This window comes from Pongo abelii, chromosome X (genome assembly GCF_028885655.2).
Source record: "Pongo abelii isolate AG06213 chromosome X, NHGRI_mPonAbe1-v2.0_pri, whole genome shotgun sequence".
Lineage (NCBI taxonomy): Eukaryota > Metazoa > Chordata > Mammalia > Primates > Hominidae > Pongo > Pongo abelii.
The window spans coordinates 93,324,635-93,341,364 of NC_072008.2; the positions used below are offsets into that span (position 1 = coordinate 93,324,635).

General features: G+C 34.2%; 1 long non-coding RNA gene across 1 annotated transcript in view; it reads left to right on the forward strand.

The window, feature by feature from the left end:
* The window catches only part of LOC129052981 (uncharacterized), a 302,881-nt gene that overhangs the window by 72,626 nt on the left and 213,525 nt on the right, over window positions 1-16,730 (forward strand). Inside the window, exon 2 of the long non-coding RNA XR_008518114.2 lies at window positions 13,803-13,897. This is a non-coding gene — a long non-coding RNA (uncharacterized LOC129052981). The remainder of the gene's footprint in view (window positions 1-13,802; window positions 13,898-16,730) is intronic.

A 16,730-nucleotide genomic window follows, 5' to 3' on the forward strand; every position in this document is an offset into this window, starting at 1 on the left:
CTGGTGTCTGGATGACAGTGGCCCTCTTCTCACAGTTTCATTAGGCAGTGTTCTAGTGGGGATTCTGTTTGGGGACTCCAAACCCACATTTCTCTTCTGTACTTTCCTAGTAGAGGTTTTCCATGAAAGCTTCATCCCTGTAGTAAACTTTTGTCTGAATATCTAGGTGTTAGGTGTTTCTTTACATCCTCTGAAATCTAGGCTGAGGATCCCAAACCTCAATTTTTGACTTCTGTGCACCCACAGACTCAACACCCTATGGAAGTTGTCAAGGCTTGGGGCTGGTACCATCTGAAGCCATGGCCTGAGCTGTACCTTGGCCCCTTTTAGTCTAGGCTGGAGTGGCTGGGATGTAGAGTATCAAGTCCCTAGGCTGTACACAGTAGGAGGGCCCTGGGCCCAGCCCATGAAATTATTTTTTCCTTCTAGGCCTCTGGGGCCTGTGATGGGAGGTGCTGTCTTGAAGTTCTCTGACATATCCTGGAGACATTTTTTCTATTGTCCTTGTGAGTAATATTTGGCTCTTAGTTACTTATGCAAATTTCTGCAGTAGGCTTGAATTTCTTTCCAGAAAATGGGATTTTCTTTTTTTATTGTATCATTAGGCTGTAAATTTTCTAAACTTTTATGCTTTGTTTCCTCTCAAATGTTTTGCTGTTTAAAAATTTCTTCTGTTAGATACCCTAAATCATCTCTCTCAAGTTCAAAGTTCCACAGACCTCTAGGGCAGGGGCACAATGTTGCCAGTCTCTTTGTTAAAGTACAACAAGAGTCACCTTTGTTCTAGTTCCCAATAAGTTATTCATCTTCATCTGAGACCACCTAAGCTTGGACTTTATTGTCCATATCATTATTAGTATTTTGGTCAAAGCCATTCAACATATCTTTAGGAAGTTTTACACTTTCCCACTATTTTGTCTTACTTTCAGCCCTCTAAACTCTTTCAACCACTGCCTGTTATCCAAAGTCATTTTTATATTTTTGGGTATCTTTATAGTAGTACCTCACTCCTGGTACCAATTTGCTATATTAGTCCATACTTATGTTATTGATAAAGACATACCAGAGACTGGGTAATTTGTAAAGAAAAAGAGGTTTAATGGACTCACAGTTTCACATAGTTGGGGAGGCCTCATAATCATGGTGGAAAGTGAAGGATAAGCAAAGCCATGTCTTACATGGCAGCAGGCAAGAGTGCATATGTAGGAGAACCCTCCTTTATAAAACCATCAGATCTTGTTAGGCTTATTCACTATCACAAAAGTGGTATGAGAAAAACCTGCCTTCATGATTCAATTACCTCCCACTGGGTCCCCTCCATGACACATGGGAATTATTATACTTCAAGGTGAGATTTGGGTGGGGACACAGAGCCAAACAATATCAAGTGTCAAGCAGTGAAGGTCCAGAATTCTTGCACTGTGCAGATGATAGACCTGTATTATTCTGTATGCAGTCTCAACATCTCTGAGGCCTACCCCTCACTCATTTGTTGAATAGATTGAAAATCGACTAGTTGAGCTCTGCAGGCAGTGATACAAACCTGCCTTCCACCTTTGATCACATTCAACTTCATTTAGATTACAACAGGAAAAAGATGATTTTTTTCTTTGTATATAAGATTTAAAATGTGAGCATTCGTTCCATACTATCAAATCTTGGTGCTCATCATAGAAGAACACCCTAGAATCCTCTCAAAATAAATTACTTTTTCTCAGTGCTTCAAATAATAGATTTTGTTTATACTGTCTTGGTTAACTAAAAAAAATTTCTAAAAGTCACTCATTTAATTTATGCCATATTACAATTTATAACATTTGATGCTCAGGAAATGTAACCTAAAGTTTTAAAATTAACTCATTAATAATTAAATTCTAAAAATTCCTAGTATCTCAATTTACTGAGGTGCCTCAAACAAAGAGGAAAGAAAAGGGATCTTAATTGAAAACAGACCCCTGGCTTTGCTGCTGAGGGTACAGACAAAAGCAGAATACTCTGGGACTTAGTTGTAATTTTCACTAGTCAAAAAATGTAACAAAATCTATTTCTGAACTTCATTATGGCAAGCACTCTTTGGGCTATTGACAGCTTTATAATTCCCACACTTGAATTAGAAAATGGTTTAAAGGCAGAAATAAAGTTGGTTTTAATTTTAATACAGTGTTTTTTCTATGCTAAGAAAGATACATGGGTTTGATTTATTTTTATGTAAATTCTGAAACCTATAAATTATACCACAGAGAGGGAAGGGTAATTTGCTTATTCAGGAATCATGAGAGCGAACCAAACGAACCAAAATAAAGTAAGGGAAGATTTTATCAAAAACTGACTCCAAGCTATCTTATTGACATGTAAAAAGAGAAAATTAGCAAGAGAAAATGAGAAGATTAATGTATGGAGTTAGGTTTTTCATACACGTAATTGGCATGGATATGACAAAAAGGGAACACTTCTACACTACTGATGGGAATGTAAACTAGTACAACCACTATGGAAAACTGTGTAGCTTCCTGAAAGAACTAAAATTAGATATATTGTTTGATCCAGCAATCCCGTTCCTGGGATTTCTCAGACTTGGTTAATACTAAGACACATGACCAACTGAATACAAATAAACAGGCTCCATTCAATGCTTAAATATTATGATAACTTTCTAATTTTGCAGATTATTAAAATTAATCTGAGCACTTTGATCTCTATAACATGAATATTCAAGTTCCAAAAGTGAGTAAAGAAGTCAAGGATTGAGTAAAATTGGTTTGTGAAAGACTTGAAGTCTGATTGTCTTGGCACTTGTCTGTGTCACTGAAGGTTCCAGGTTAATTGCTCCATGTATTTTATATAATATCAAAGCAAAATAATAGTTTTTCTATGGCATCTTGTTTTACCTGTGTGGCAGCTACCTTCCTTAGAGTCATTATGTCATGGAATAGTATCCTAACATCTTCTTTTCATGTAGCTGAAAAAGTTGTTCATGCATGAATATTTTTGACAATTAATCTCTGAACTAGCAAAAATAAAATGGAAACCTGACCGGTAAACAAACAACTGTTGCTTATGCCTATGGTTTGTATTTTCTCAAAAACTCCAACTTATTTAGTTCTCGTCAGATTTTTCCATCGATTTCCAATTCTCTCTAAATCTATGGGAAACCCGTATCTGTATTACCACATCACCATCTGAGTAATACCCCAGAGTAAAAGTACAGCCTTTTTAAAAAAGTTTTTTATTTCTGTAGGTTTTTGGGAAACAGGCAGTATTTGGTTACATGAGTAAGTTTTTTAGTGGTGATTTGTGTGATTTTGATGTACCCATCACCTGAGCCGTATAAACTAAATCCAATTTGAAGTCTTTTCTCCCTCATTGCCCTCCCTTCCTTTTCCCCATTCTCCGAAGTCTATTGTGTCATTCTTATGCCTTTGCATCCTCATAGCTTAGCTCCCACTTATGAAGGAGCACATGCGATGTTTGGTTTTCCATTCCTGAGTTACTTCACTTAGAATAATAGTCTCCAGTTTAATCCAGGTTGCTGCAAATGCCATTAATTCATTCCTTTTTATGGCTGAGTAGTATTCCATTATATATATATATATCATATATATCATATATATCTTATATATATCATATATATCTTATATATATCATATGTATCTTATATATATCATATATATCTTATATATATCATATATATCTTATATCATATATATCTTATATATCATATATATCTTATATATATCATACATATATCTTATATATATATCATATATATCATATATATATCATATATACATATATCTCATCTATATATATTCTTTATCCACTCATTGATTGATGGGCATTTGGGCTGGTTCCATATTTTTGCAATTGCAAATTGTGGTGCTATAAACATGCATGTGCAAGCATCTTTTTTGTATAATGACTTCTTTTCCTCTGGGTAGATATCCAGTAGCAGGATTGCTGGATCAAACAGTAGATCTACTTTTAGTTTTTTCTGGAATCTACACACCATTTTCCATAGTAGTTATTCTAGTTTACATTCTCACCAGCAGTGTAGATGTGTTATCTATTCACCATATCCATGCCAACATCTATTTTTATTACTTTTCCTTTTTTGATTCTGGCCATTCTTGCAAGAGTAATGTGGTATTGCATTGTGATTTTGATTTGCATTTCCCTGATCATTAGTGATGTTGTTGTCTATTCATGTCCTTAGCCCACTTTTTGATAGGATTTTTTTTTTCTTGCTAATTTGTTTGAGTTCCTTGTAGATTCTGGTTATTAGTCCTTTGTCAGATGTATAGATTGTGAATATTTCCTCCCATGCTGTGGGTTGTCTGTTTACTCTCCTGACTTTTCCTTTTGTCATGTGGAAGCTCTTTAGTTTAATTAAGTCCCAGCAATTTATCATTTTTTTTTGTTGCATTTGCTTTTGGTTCTTGGTCATAAAGTCTTTGCCTAAGCCAATGTCTGGAAGGGTTTTTCCAATGTTATCTTCTAGAATTTTTATAGTTTCAGGCCTTAGATTTAAGGCCTTGATCCATCTTGAGTTGATTTTTGTATATGGTGAGAGATTAGAATCTAGTTTTATTTTCCTACATGTGGCTTGCAAATTATCCCAGCACCATTTGTTGAATAGAGTGTCTTTTCCCCACTTTATGCTTTTGTTTGCTTTGTCAAAATCAGTTGTCCATAAGTATTTGGGTTTATTTCTGGATTCTCTATTCTGTTTATTTGGTCTATATGCCCATTTTTATACAAGTACCATGCTGTTTTGGTGACTATGGCCCTATAGTATAGTTTGAAATCAGGTAATGTGATGCCTCCAGATTTGTTCTTTTTTCTTAGTCTTGATTTTTCTATGCAGGCTCTTTTTTGGTTCCATGTGAGTTTTAGGATTGTTTTTCCTAGTTATGTGAAGAATGATGGTGGTATTTTGATAGGAATTGTATTGAATTTATATATTGCTTTTGGCAGTACGGTCATTTTCACAATACCGATTCTACCAATTCATGAGCATGGAATGTGTTTCCTTTTGTTTGTGTCATCTATAATTTCTGTCAACAGTGTTTTGTAGTATTCCTTGTAGAGGTCTTTCACCTCCTTGGTTAGGTATATTCCTATGTATTTTTTTAAGCTATTGTAAAATGGGTTGAGATATTGATTTGATTCTCAGCTTGGTCACTGTTAGTGTATAGCAGAGCTACTAATTTTTGTACATTAATTTTGTATCCAGAAACATTGCTGAATTCATTTATCAGTTCTAGGAACTTTTTAGAGGAGTCTTTAAGGTTTTCTAGGTATACAATCATATCATCAGCAAACAGCTACAGTTTGATTTCCTCTTTACTAATTTGGATGCCCTTTATTTCTGTCTCTTGTCTGATTGCCTTGGCTAGGACTTCCAGTACTATGTTGAATAAAAGTGGTGAGAGTGAGTATCCTTGTTTTGTTCTGGTTCTCGGAGGGAATGATTTCAACTTCTCCCCATTCAGTATTATGTTGGCTGTGGGTTTGTCATAGATAGCTTTAATTGCATTGAAGTATGTCCATTTATGCCAATTTTTTTATGGTTTTAATTATAAAGGGATGCTGGATTTTGTTAAATGCTTTTTCTGTATCAATTGAGATAATCATGTGATTTCTGTTTTTAATTCTGTTTTGGGGTGTATAACATTTATTGACTTGCAAATGTTAAACTATTCCTGCATCCCTGCTATGAAACCCTCTTAATCATGGACTATCTTTTTGATATGTTGTTAGATTTGGTTAACTAGTATTTTGTTAAGGATTTTTGCATCTGTGTTTATCAGGGATATTTGTGTGTAGGGTTTTTTGTTAATGTTATTTCCTTGTTTTGTTTTTAGTGTGATAGTGGCTTCATAGAATAATTTACAGAGGATTCACCCTCTCTATATATTTTGAAATAGTGTCAATAGGATTAGTACCAATTCTTTTTTCAATGTCTCATAGAATTCAGCTGTGAATCTGTCTGGTCCTGGACATTTTTTGTTGTTGTTGGTCATTTTTTATTACCATTTCAATCTCGTTCCTTATTCTTGATCTGTTCAGGGTTTGTAATTCTTCCTGGTTTAAGCTAGGAAGGTTGTATTTTTCCAGGAATTTATTCATCTCCTCTAAGTTTTCTAGTTTCTGAATGCAAAAGTGCTTATAGTAGCCTTGAATGATCTTTTGTATTTCTGTGGTGTCGCTTGTAATATCTCTTGTTTTGTTTCTAATTGAGTTTATTTGGATCTTCTCTCTTTTCTTGGTTAGTCTTTCTAATGGTCTATGACCTTTATTTCTTTTCAAAAAACCAGCTTTTTATTTCATTTATCTTTTGTATTTTTTGTTTCAGTTCACTTAGTTCTGCTCTCATCTTGGTTATTTGTTTTCTTCTGCTGGATTTTGGTTTGGTTTGGTTTGTTTTTTCTTTTGTTCCTTAAGGTGTGACCTTAGATCGACTATTTTTGCTCTTTCAGGCTGTTTAATGTAGGCATTTAAGGATATAAACTTTCCTCTTATGACTGCCTTTGCTGTACCCCAGAAGTTTTGATAGGTTGTGTCAAAATTATCATTTATTTCAAAGAATTTTTAAATTTCCATATTGACTTCATTGTTGATCCAATGATCACTCAGAGGCAGGTTATTTAATTTCCATGTATTTGCATGGTTTTGAAGGTTCCTTTTGGAGTTTGTTTCTAATTTTATTCCACTGTGGTCTGAGAAGTTACTTGATATAATTTCCGTTTTCTTAAATTTATTGAGACTTGTTTTGTGGCCTATCATATGGTCTATTTTGGAGAAAGTTCCATGCACTGAAGAATAGAATGTATATTTTGTGGTTGTTGGGTAGAATGTTTTGTAAATATCTCTTAAGTCCATTTGTTCTAGGGTATAGCTTAAATCCATTGTGTCTTTGTTGACTTCAACCAGCACAAATCTAGTGCATTAAACAACTACAACTAAGGACCCTCATTGAGTCCATTTCACTCCCCTGCCACCTCCACCAGAGCAGGTGCTGGTATCCAGGTTGAGAGACCTGAAGACAGCTCACATCACAAGGCTCTGTGAAGACATCCCCCAATACCAGCCTGGAGCCTTATAGCCCTGCTGGGTGGCTAAATCCAGAAGAGAAATAACAATCACTACAGTTCAGCTATTCAGGAAGCCACATCACTAGGAAAAATGTTAGATCAAGGGAGGACCCCATGGAACAAAAGAGTCTGAAAAGCAGCCTTGAGCCCCAGATTTTCCCTCTGACATAGCCTACCCAAATGAGAAAGAACCAGAAAAACAATTCTGGTCATATGATAAAATAAAATTTTGTAACACCCCTAAGAAATCACACTAGCTCACCAGCAAAGGATCCAAACCAAGAAGAAATCCCTGAATTCCCTGAAAAAGAATTCAGAAGATCAATTATTAAGCTAATCAAGGTAGCACCAGATAAAGGTGAAGTCCAACTTAAAGAAATAAAAAAATGATAAAAGATATGAGGGGAGAAATATTCAGTGAAATAGATGGCATAAATAAAAAAAAATCACAACTTTAGAAAATAAAGGACACACTCAGAGAAGTGCACAATGTATTGGAGAGTCTCATCAACAGAATCAAGCAGAAGAAAGAACTTCAGAGCTCAAAGACAAGGTTTTTGAATTAATGCAGTCCAAAAAAAAAAAAGAAAAAATAATTAAAAAAAAATAAAATCCTCCTAGAAGTTTGGGATTATGTAAAATGACAAAACCTAAGAATAATTGGTGTTCCTGAGGAAGAAAAGAAATCTAAAAGTCTGAAAAATATATTTGGGAGAACAATGGAGGAAAACTTCCCCACCCTTGCTGGAGACCTTGACATCCAAATACAAGAAGCTCAAAGAACACTTGGGAAATTCATTACGAAAAAATCATCATGTATGCACACTGTTATCAGATTATCTAAAGTCATGACAAAGGAAAGAATCTTAAGAGCTGTGAGGCAAAAGCACCAGGTACCCTATAAAGGAAAACCTATCAGATTAACAGCAGATTTCTCAGCAGGAACCCTACAAGCTAGAAGGGATTGGGGACATATTTTCAGCCTCCTTAAACAAAACAATTATGTGCCACGAATTTTGTATCCAGTTAAACTAATCTTCATAAATGAAGGAAATATACAGTGTTTTTCAGACAAACAAATGCTGAGAGAATTTGCCACTACCAAGCCAACACTAAGAGAACTGCTAAAAGGAGCTCTAAATCTTGAAACAAATCCTGGAAGCACATTGAAACAGAATATCTTTATAGCATAAATCTCTCAGGACCTATAAAACAAAAATACAACCATCCCCCTGCAAAAACAAACCAAAACAAAACAAAACAAAAACAAAACAGGCATTCAGGCAACAAATAGCACAATGAATGAAATAGTACCTCACATCTAAATACTAACATTGACTGTAAATGGTTTAAATGCTCCACTTAAAAAGTACAGAATTGCACAATGGATAAGAATTCACCAACCAAGTATCTGCTGCCTTCAAGGGACTCGCCTAACACATAACGACTCACATAAACTTAAGGTGTAGGGATGGAGAAAGATATTCCATGCAAATGGACACCAAAAGCAAGCAGGAGTAGCTATTCTTATATCAGACAAAACAAACTTTAAAGCAACAGCAGTTAAAAAAGACAAAGAGGGACATTGTATAATGATGAAAGCCTTGTTCAACAGGAGAATATCAGAATCCTAAATATATATGCACCTAACGCTGGAGCTCCCAAATTTATGAAAACAATTACTACTAGACCTAGGAAATGAGATAGACAGCAACTCAATAATAGTGGAGGACTTCAAATATTACCTTTTAAAGGCTACTGTTCAAACAGCCTATTACTTGTATTACTTGCAATTATCCTGGGTTTTGATATAAAGTGAGACATTGGAGGAGGCAAGCTTTTCTTATTAGAGTGAACTAATTTATCATATTTGCGAATTGTCATCTTGATGCCCAGGAAGATATAGCTATCCGACTCCCCAAAGATGTAGAGAAAGCTGTTGGTTGTCCAACCAAATATCTTTCCCCCTTCTTTCATAGCAATAGAGTTAATCTTGCTGTGCAAGTAAAGGCTGTATCACACAGATTTCCTTGTAACTAGGTGTGGCCCTATAACTGAGTTATCAGCAATACAGTGTGTACAAAGTGGTAAGCACAACATTGGCCTTATTTTTTGAAAGAATGTTATTTGTTCCAGGCTTTTTTTCTCATAAACTAGAACACAGATATGCTCATAACCTAGCCTTGACTACACAGACTAGTGTAATGCCTTAGAGAATGGTGCTGCAAAAAAGGGAAATGAACATAGATCTTTTAATGACCATATGAGTAGAACCATTTAGTTAATTTAAACTGCTTACTTCATGAACTGTATGTAAGTGTGACCCAAATGTCTATTATTTTTAAAGCACTGTCTTTTTGGATTCTTTGTTACGTCAGTTTAGTCTTTACCCTAAATATACCACAGGATAGTGACCAATTTGGTAAATTAGATTAATGAAGGAAGGCAGGCATTAATAGTCACAAGCCTATTGTCTTTCCCTTGCCCTGCCAATGAAGACCCATAGGGAATTATCTATTTATAGAATCATCTATTCCCCCTTCAATATTCATTTCACTTTCTTAGGATATCTGGAGCAGCCCTGCTTAAAAAATAGAGAGTGGAAAGTAGTGGAAAGTTGGAGCTCTTGGCAATGTGTAAGGGGTAGAAAAAAGAAATCATGACTTGCTTATTATTTTTAAATTGTGTGACAGGTTGGCTAGCTAGCAAATTAAGGAGATAACATACATTTGAACCATTTTGCTGATTCATCACATTGGAAAGGTATTAATTATCCCATTTTCTAATAGTACTATGTATTCTCTCTCATCTAATTCAAAATGACTATTTTATTTTTATTTGTGGAAACAACTTTTTTTCCTATTTGAGGAATTTATAGTATCTAGTATATTAATTTCTATGAGATTGGTTTCATTAAAAGTTAAACAGTAACTGTCTGTTTATCCTCTTCTTTAAATATTGAAGTGAAATAACAGAGCAGATGGATATACACCTGGCCCACAGTCAAAGGCAAGTTGTAGATTTGAGATCATATAGAATTCTCTCCGGGCCCATAGTCTTCCCTCTAGAATACACTTCAAAGTTATTGGAATATAATGGAGAAAATGTTTATCTTTCTATTTTCTGTACCAGCAAATTACTGTTCCCATTATTAGAAAATGATTAGCAATTTACTTTGTTTTCTTATTTAATTAAATAATAAATAGCAGACATACTATGACCCACAATATTGTAGGGAAACCAAGCAGCTGTCACTGTAATATTCCTTTGTATGCTGAAATGGAACTTCCCTACCCCTTAAATATTTCCAGAAACAAAGACACTCTTAAATTACCAGATAGTAGAAGACCTTGATTAATAAAAACATGGGTTATCTTGATGAGCTTAACAGATGAGATAAAGTACCTTTGAAACTCTACCATTTTTTATAGGCTTTAAGTTCTTTTAAAAATGCTTCGTGTTTCTAAGTTTTTTTCTTCTAATTCATCACAGTGAAATGTATTAAATTATCTTGAAATTGGTTGGTTTGAAGCTCACTTTGTTACCATATTTCTTGGAATGGAGAGAAATAAACATATCAATTTTTCCCTGCTGCTTGATTAGTTGAAGGTCTGAACCCAGCAGGGACAGTTAGCTACGAATGAGACAATTATGATGCATGACTTATCTCAAAGAACTTATTTTCCCTGAAATGTCAAAATGTCTCAAAAGAATACAAGTTTTCCAACTTTAAGGTGAAAACTGCCTATCACAACATTTCTTTCCCCTCAAGTCAAAAGTGTATGTGCAACTACTACTGATTTGTTTACTAGCTTGAAGCAGGAAGATAAAGTGGGAAAGACAATATCATCCATTCTAAAGCTTGCATTTTTATTATTTTATTTTTCAAAATAAATTTTATTTTGTATATTTGAGGCTTACAACATGATGTTATGGGATATATATAGATACTTAAATACATATAGATAGTACAATTGTTGCCATAGTGAAGCAGATAAACATATCTATCATCTCGCATAGTTACTTTTTTGTGACTTGGGCAGCTAAAATCTTATTTAACAAAAATCCCTAATACAATACAACTTTGTTAGCTTTAGTCCCCTTGTTGTACATTAGGTCTCCAAATTTGTTCATCCTAGATATCTACTATTTTGTATTTTTTAACCTACATATCTCCATTTTCTCTACCCCATCAACCTGGGGTAATCACTTTTTCATTCTCTGTCTCTGTGCATTTGAGCTATTTATTCCATATACATGTTTGCCATTTGTATATCTTTATTTTGGAAATGTTTAAATATTTTGTGCATTTTAAAATAGAGTTACTTAGTTTTTTAATTTTAATTGTAAATTTTTTTTGCTATTGAGTTGTTTCCATTCCTTATATAGTTTAGATATTAACGCTTTCTTAGGTTTATGGTTGAAACTCTTTTTTCACAATCCGTAGCTTGTCTCTTCACTCTGTTAATAATTTTCTTTGTTCTGAAGAACATTTTTAGTTTGATGTAATCCCATTTGTTTATTTTTATTTTTATTTCCCATGTCTTGGGAATTATATATATGTGTGTATATATATATATTTATATCTGGCTCATGCCTGTAATCCCAGTGCTTTGGGAGGTCAAGGCGGGAAGATTGCTTGAGCCCAGGAGTTCGAGATCAGTCTGGGCAACATAGCAAGACCTTTTTCCTATGGAAAATGTAAAAATTAGCTGAATATGGTGGTGTGTGCCTGTAGTCCCCTCTAGTCAGAAGGCTAATATGGGAAGATCAATTGAGCCCAGGGGGTAGAAGATGCTGTGAGTCAAGATTGAGATCACATTACTTCATTCCAGCCTGGAAAACAGAATAAGACTCTGTCTCAAGAAATAAAATACAATATAGTATAATTGACCAGACCAATGTCATGGAGCTATTCCACAATATTTTCTTCTAATGTTTTTACAGTTCCAGGTCTTTTGTTTAAGTATTTTATTCACTTTGAGTTGACTTTTATGTAGAATGTAAGATAAATAACTAACATCCTTTTTCTGCATATGAATATCCAGTTTTCCCAACAGCATTTATTGAAAAGACCCTTCATTATTTATTCTTGGCATCTTTGTCAAAAGTGTATTCATTATAAAGGCATGGGTTTATTTCTGGATTCTGTTCTACTGGGCTAAGTATTCATTTATAAGTCAGTATTATATTCTTGATTACTATAACTTTTTAGTAGATTTAGAGGTATGATAGTATCTCTAAATATTGTCATAGTACGATGCCTCTAGTTTAGTGTTTTGTTTTTTTTTTTCTACTGAAGATTGTTTTGGCCATTTGGGGTCTTTGGTAGCTCCATTCAAATTTTTGGATTATTCTTCTATTAGAATATTAGGATTGTTTTTTTATTACTGTGGAAAATGTCACTGAAATTTTGATAGAGATTGCATTGAAATTTTAGATTACTTGGATAGTATGACAATTTTAGCAATATTATTTCCAATTCATGAAACAAATGTATCTTTTCTTATTTTTTTGTATTTTCTTTAATTTTTTAATCAGTGTTTTATCATTTGCAAAGAATATAGATGGCCAAAAGTTAAGATTTACTTAACTAGAAATTAGAAGAGGGACATTTGGCCCAAGCACATCCCAGTGACAAGTGAACTTCGGAACTTGACGGAAAGCAATGCATATCATTAAAGCTTTCACCTCAACTCCCTTTTTATTATAATATATGCATTAGAAAAAAAAACTGTTTCAATCGTATGTCCCTTGTTTCCTCTAAATCAAACCTTGTATAATGTTTCAAAATATACCAATTTTATTGGGTGGAATCCTGCTTTTTAAAATAGAATACACTTTATAGAGGCAGATAGAAAGAAAAATATTTTCTCAGAAATTTAAACTTGTGAAATCAAGTGTTTGTGATAACTATACATTTCATGTTCCATGTTTCCGAAACAACAACTTCCACCTGTATTTATCAATATTAAAAACAACAGAGTAAAAGAAAACCTGAGAAAGGAATATTTTGAGAAAGCAAAGTAAAGTCTGCTGGTCTCTAACAGATCTTTCGTGGCTAAGGAAAACTTGTGGGAGGCACTTTGGAATGAAAGAAATCCCTTTCCATGGGTTTGAATGACCTCTGCTGCTTTCTCATGTGCAGTAAATGAACATACCCACTGGCATGGAACCTAATGAGCTTGTTAGTAGGCCCATATCCTTTATTTGGGAAGGAATACATGACACTGCCCCAGATGCCCAGGGCCAAAAATAATTCAAATTGAAATTAGTGATAAAGCCATGCATATCAGACTTTCTCTCCTTTTTTACTTCCATTTTCTTTAGTTTATTCATTGTGTTAAGTAGAAATGCCCAGCAGACATTGTGGCAGCTAGCTACATAAATGAAAAGAACACAGTTCCTGCTCTTGGAGTTCAGTCTAGTATTGGAGAGCTCACTTAAACACATAAATGCACAGTGTAATGAGCACTCTAACTGATGTCTAAACAAAAATACACAGGAACAAAAAAAGACAGAGCGATTAGCTTCATGGGAAAGTGGAGGAAGAGTGGCACAGGAAGGATAATCTCCAGAGCATTGTAATCTGTGTGAGTGTGTGTGTGTGTGTGTGTGTGTGTGTGTGTGTGTGTATCCTCTCTTCCTACACCTCGCTTACCATCATGCAAGAATTTTTAAATATTAGCATCTCTGGTTCTTTTACAGGCTGGCAACTGGAGAGTATGCTTCTATCTGCACTCCCTTAGCTTTACATCTATGAAAGCATGATTCCTAAAGTGTTTGCCAGAATTTGCCAGGAGGTAAGTACTCAATTATCATGTTCTATAACAAAAGAATATTTTATTCCTGTAACCCTGAGATTATGAATGATCTGTCTCATCCTTAAGTGTGACATTTTGCCCTTAGGCCCTACACTCTGTCAGGGTTATATGTTCTTTCTTTATTCACATAAAAGTTAATGGAAATTTTATTCAGTATAGAAATTTGCAACTGAGCTATTATTTCAGATTAAGAATTTCCATTTAAGTAAATGCAACAATGTAGGTTGCCAAAGGCAGAGGGACAATGATTCTTGTTCAGGTACTATTTTCTTGTATTTACCTGGCCGGCCAAATCTAGATTCCAGATGTTGTTTGGATTTATCTGGTTTCAATTCTTTCCTCAACCACTTCTGAAAGAGTTCTTTTAAATCAACGATTAGTTTAAAGGAAGCAAAACCTTTCTGAAAAATGTTTTAACCATATATAGCTCTACAATGGAATCTGCAATTCCAAAAACCACTGAAGAGTCAACCTTTTGTTTAGGCTGATGCCAAAATTTATTTTGTGGCAAACCATGATCTGAACTGACTTATGACCATTTCTTGTCTTTATTTTTTCACCGGACATAAATATCTATACATATTGTGACAGAAATATTAATCTATTTGATTGTAGAGTACTGCTTCAGATGGGGATGAGATTGTTAATATATGCAATATATACATTATAACATTTAAAAAGTCTGAATTATCTTGAATCCTGAAACACATCTATATGTAAGAAATTGAAAACATATAATGACATTTGTATATCTAATGTGATTCCTAATGTTTAATTCAAAAGTATAAATTTGTATAGAATCATTAAAAATATTTATGTATCTGGAAAACTTGTACTAATCTTCCACAATTCACCTTAAATGTAACTTTTCTGGGAAGCCTTCTCACTCTCTCATAGCTAGTAGTTCCTTTGTGCTTCCTCAATACTTGATTTATAAGTTTAATATACTTATTATATAAATATTATTTCTTTCATGCTATCTCTACAATTAGGCTATGAATTCTTCAAGGGCACTCTTCTTCTCCTGTTGTTGTCTAGTGTCTGGTAGAGTGCTTGTAAAATGTACCAGATACTTAGGAAATTTTAAGTATCTCTGTGCTAGATGCAACAATAAAGTTAAAAGTCAAAAACTTAGTATTTTCCCAGAAAATCCTTTGATACTAACCAATCATTTTATTCATTCATTTGTTATTGTAGAGCTATGTATATAGAAAGCGGATATCTCCCATCAGAAAAATAAAATGAAGCCTAAATTTATTCCTTGCTATTAAGGATCTGACAGTGTCATTGACTGGCAATAAATTCACATCCAAACTTAATAAAAGTTTATATTATTCTGTTTAAGGTCTAAAAGAGTGCACAGAGATGAAATGCTAAAAGAGTTTTCAAAAGATATAGAATTACAGTACAGAGCTTCGATAACCTACATGGGCCCAAAATTAGATACAGACCATAGTGGAAGATGGAATATACAGAAAATCAGCAAGGCTAAGGCACCTAACTGGATGTGAGACCAAGCTTCAAATAAGAAAAAACAAAAAGCAAAAAAGAATGGCAAGATCAAACATATTAATCAAAGAGTTGTGGTAAACTCAGAATTCACCTTGTTGTATACTCAGGAAATTCAATATGGTGGGTTACTCATAGTGAAGTTGTGGTCTATTGACCTATATATATCAAAATCATCAGTGAAGGTTATTTAAAATGCAGATTCCTGGGCTTCATTCCAGACTTTTTGAATTAGAACCCCCAAGTAATTCGAATTTTCTTGTAGTTTTTCATTTTTGTTTGTTTGTGTATTAAGTATCTATGAATGCTTAACAATTTACTACAAATTAAGGGACTTCAAACAATATGCATTTAGCATTTTACATTTTCTGTAGGTCAGAAGTCTGGGCATGGCATGGTTGGAAGATGATAGATGGGGCTGCTATCTCATCTGAGCTTCGGGGGCCTCTTCTAAACTCATTCAGGTTGTGGTCAGAATTTAGTTTCTTACAGTCCTAAGACTGAGGCTCTTGTTTTCTTGCTAGTTGTTGAGCAAGGGCCACTTTCAGCTCCTAGGTGCTGCTCTCAGTCCTTGCTATGGGGACCTTTGCATCTTCAAGCCAGCAACAGCACGTTGGATTTTTCTCATGTTTTGAATTTCTGGATTGCTTTTCTCTGACCAGCAAGGTAAAACTTTTTGCTTTTAAACATTTCATTTCATTAGGTCAAGCCCACCAGATATTCTTTACATTTTAAAGTCAACTGATTTGCAACTTTAATTATATCTTCAAGATCTCTTCATGATAGTAACTATATTAGTGTTTACTTTGAATAACAAAAGACTAGGAATCGTGTGGAGGGCATCTTAGAACACTGCATAAGACAGATCATTTGTAAAGTAATTCATACATAAAACAAATCATTCAAAAATTATAAAAGGAATAGTAAATCTCTTTCCCATTCTTGATTCTGAGTCTCCTAGCTCTCTCTCTGCCACAAGCAACAATTGCTGTCAGTTTATTCTGAATCATTTCAGATTTCATCTTAGAAAAATTGTATTTTTTTCTTCTTTTTTCTATCCTCACAGAAGTATACTATACACACTATTCCATACTTTACTTTTATCACTTGACAGGATGCCTTGAATCTCTTTAAATATCAGTACATCTAGATCCATTAGTTTGTTCTTTATATTGGTTGTGTCTGCACTTTGTATGAAACATTCTTTCTCCCAGATTCCCTCCACCTAACTCCTCATGGCTTGAGTTCTCACTTTATTTAGTTTACTGTGTAATTTTCCCTTTTCTGAGATCCTCCATCTGTT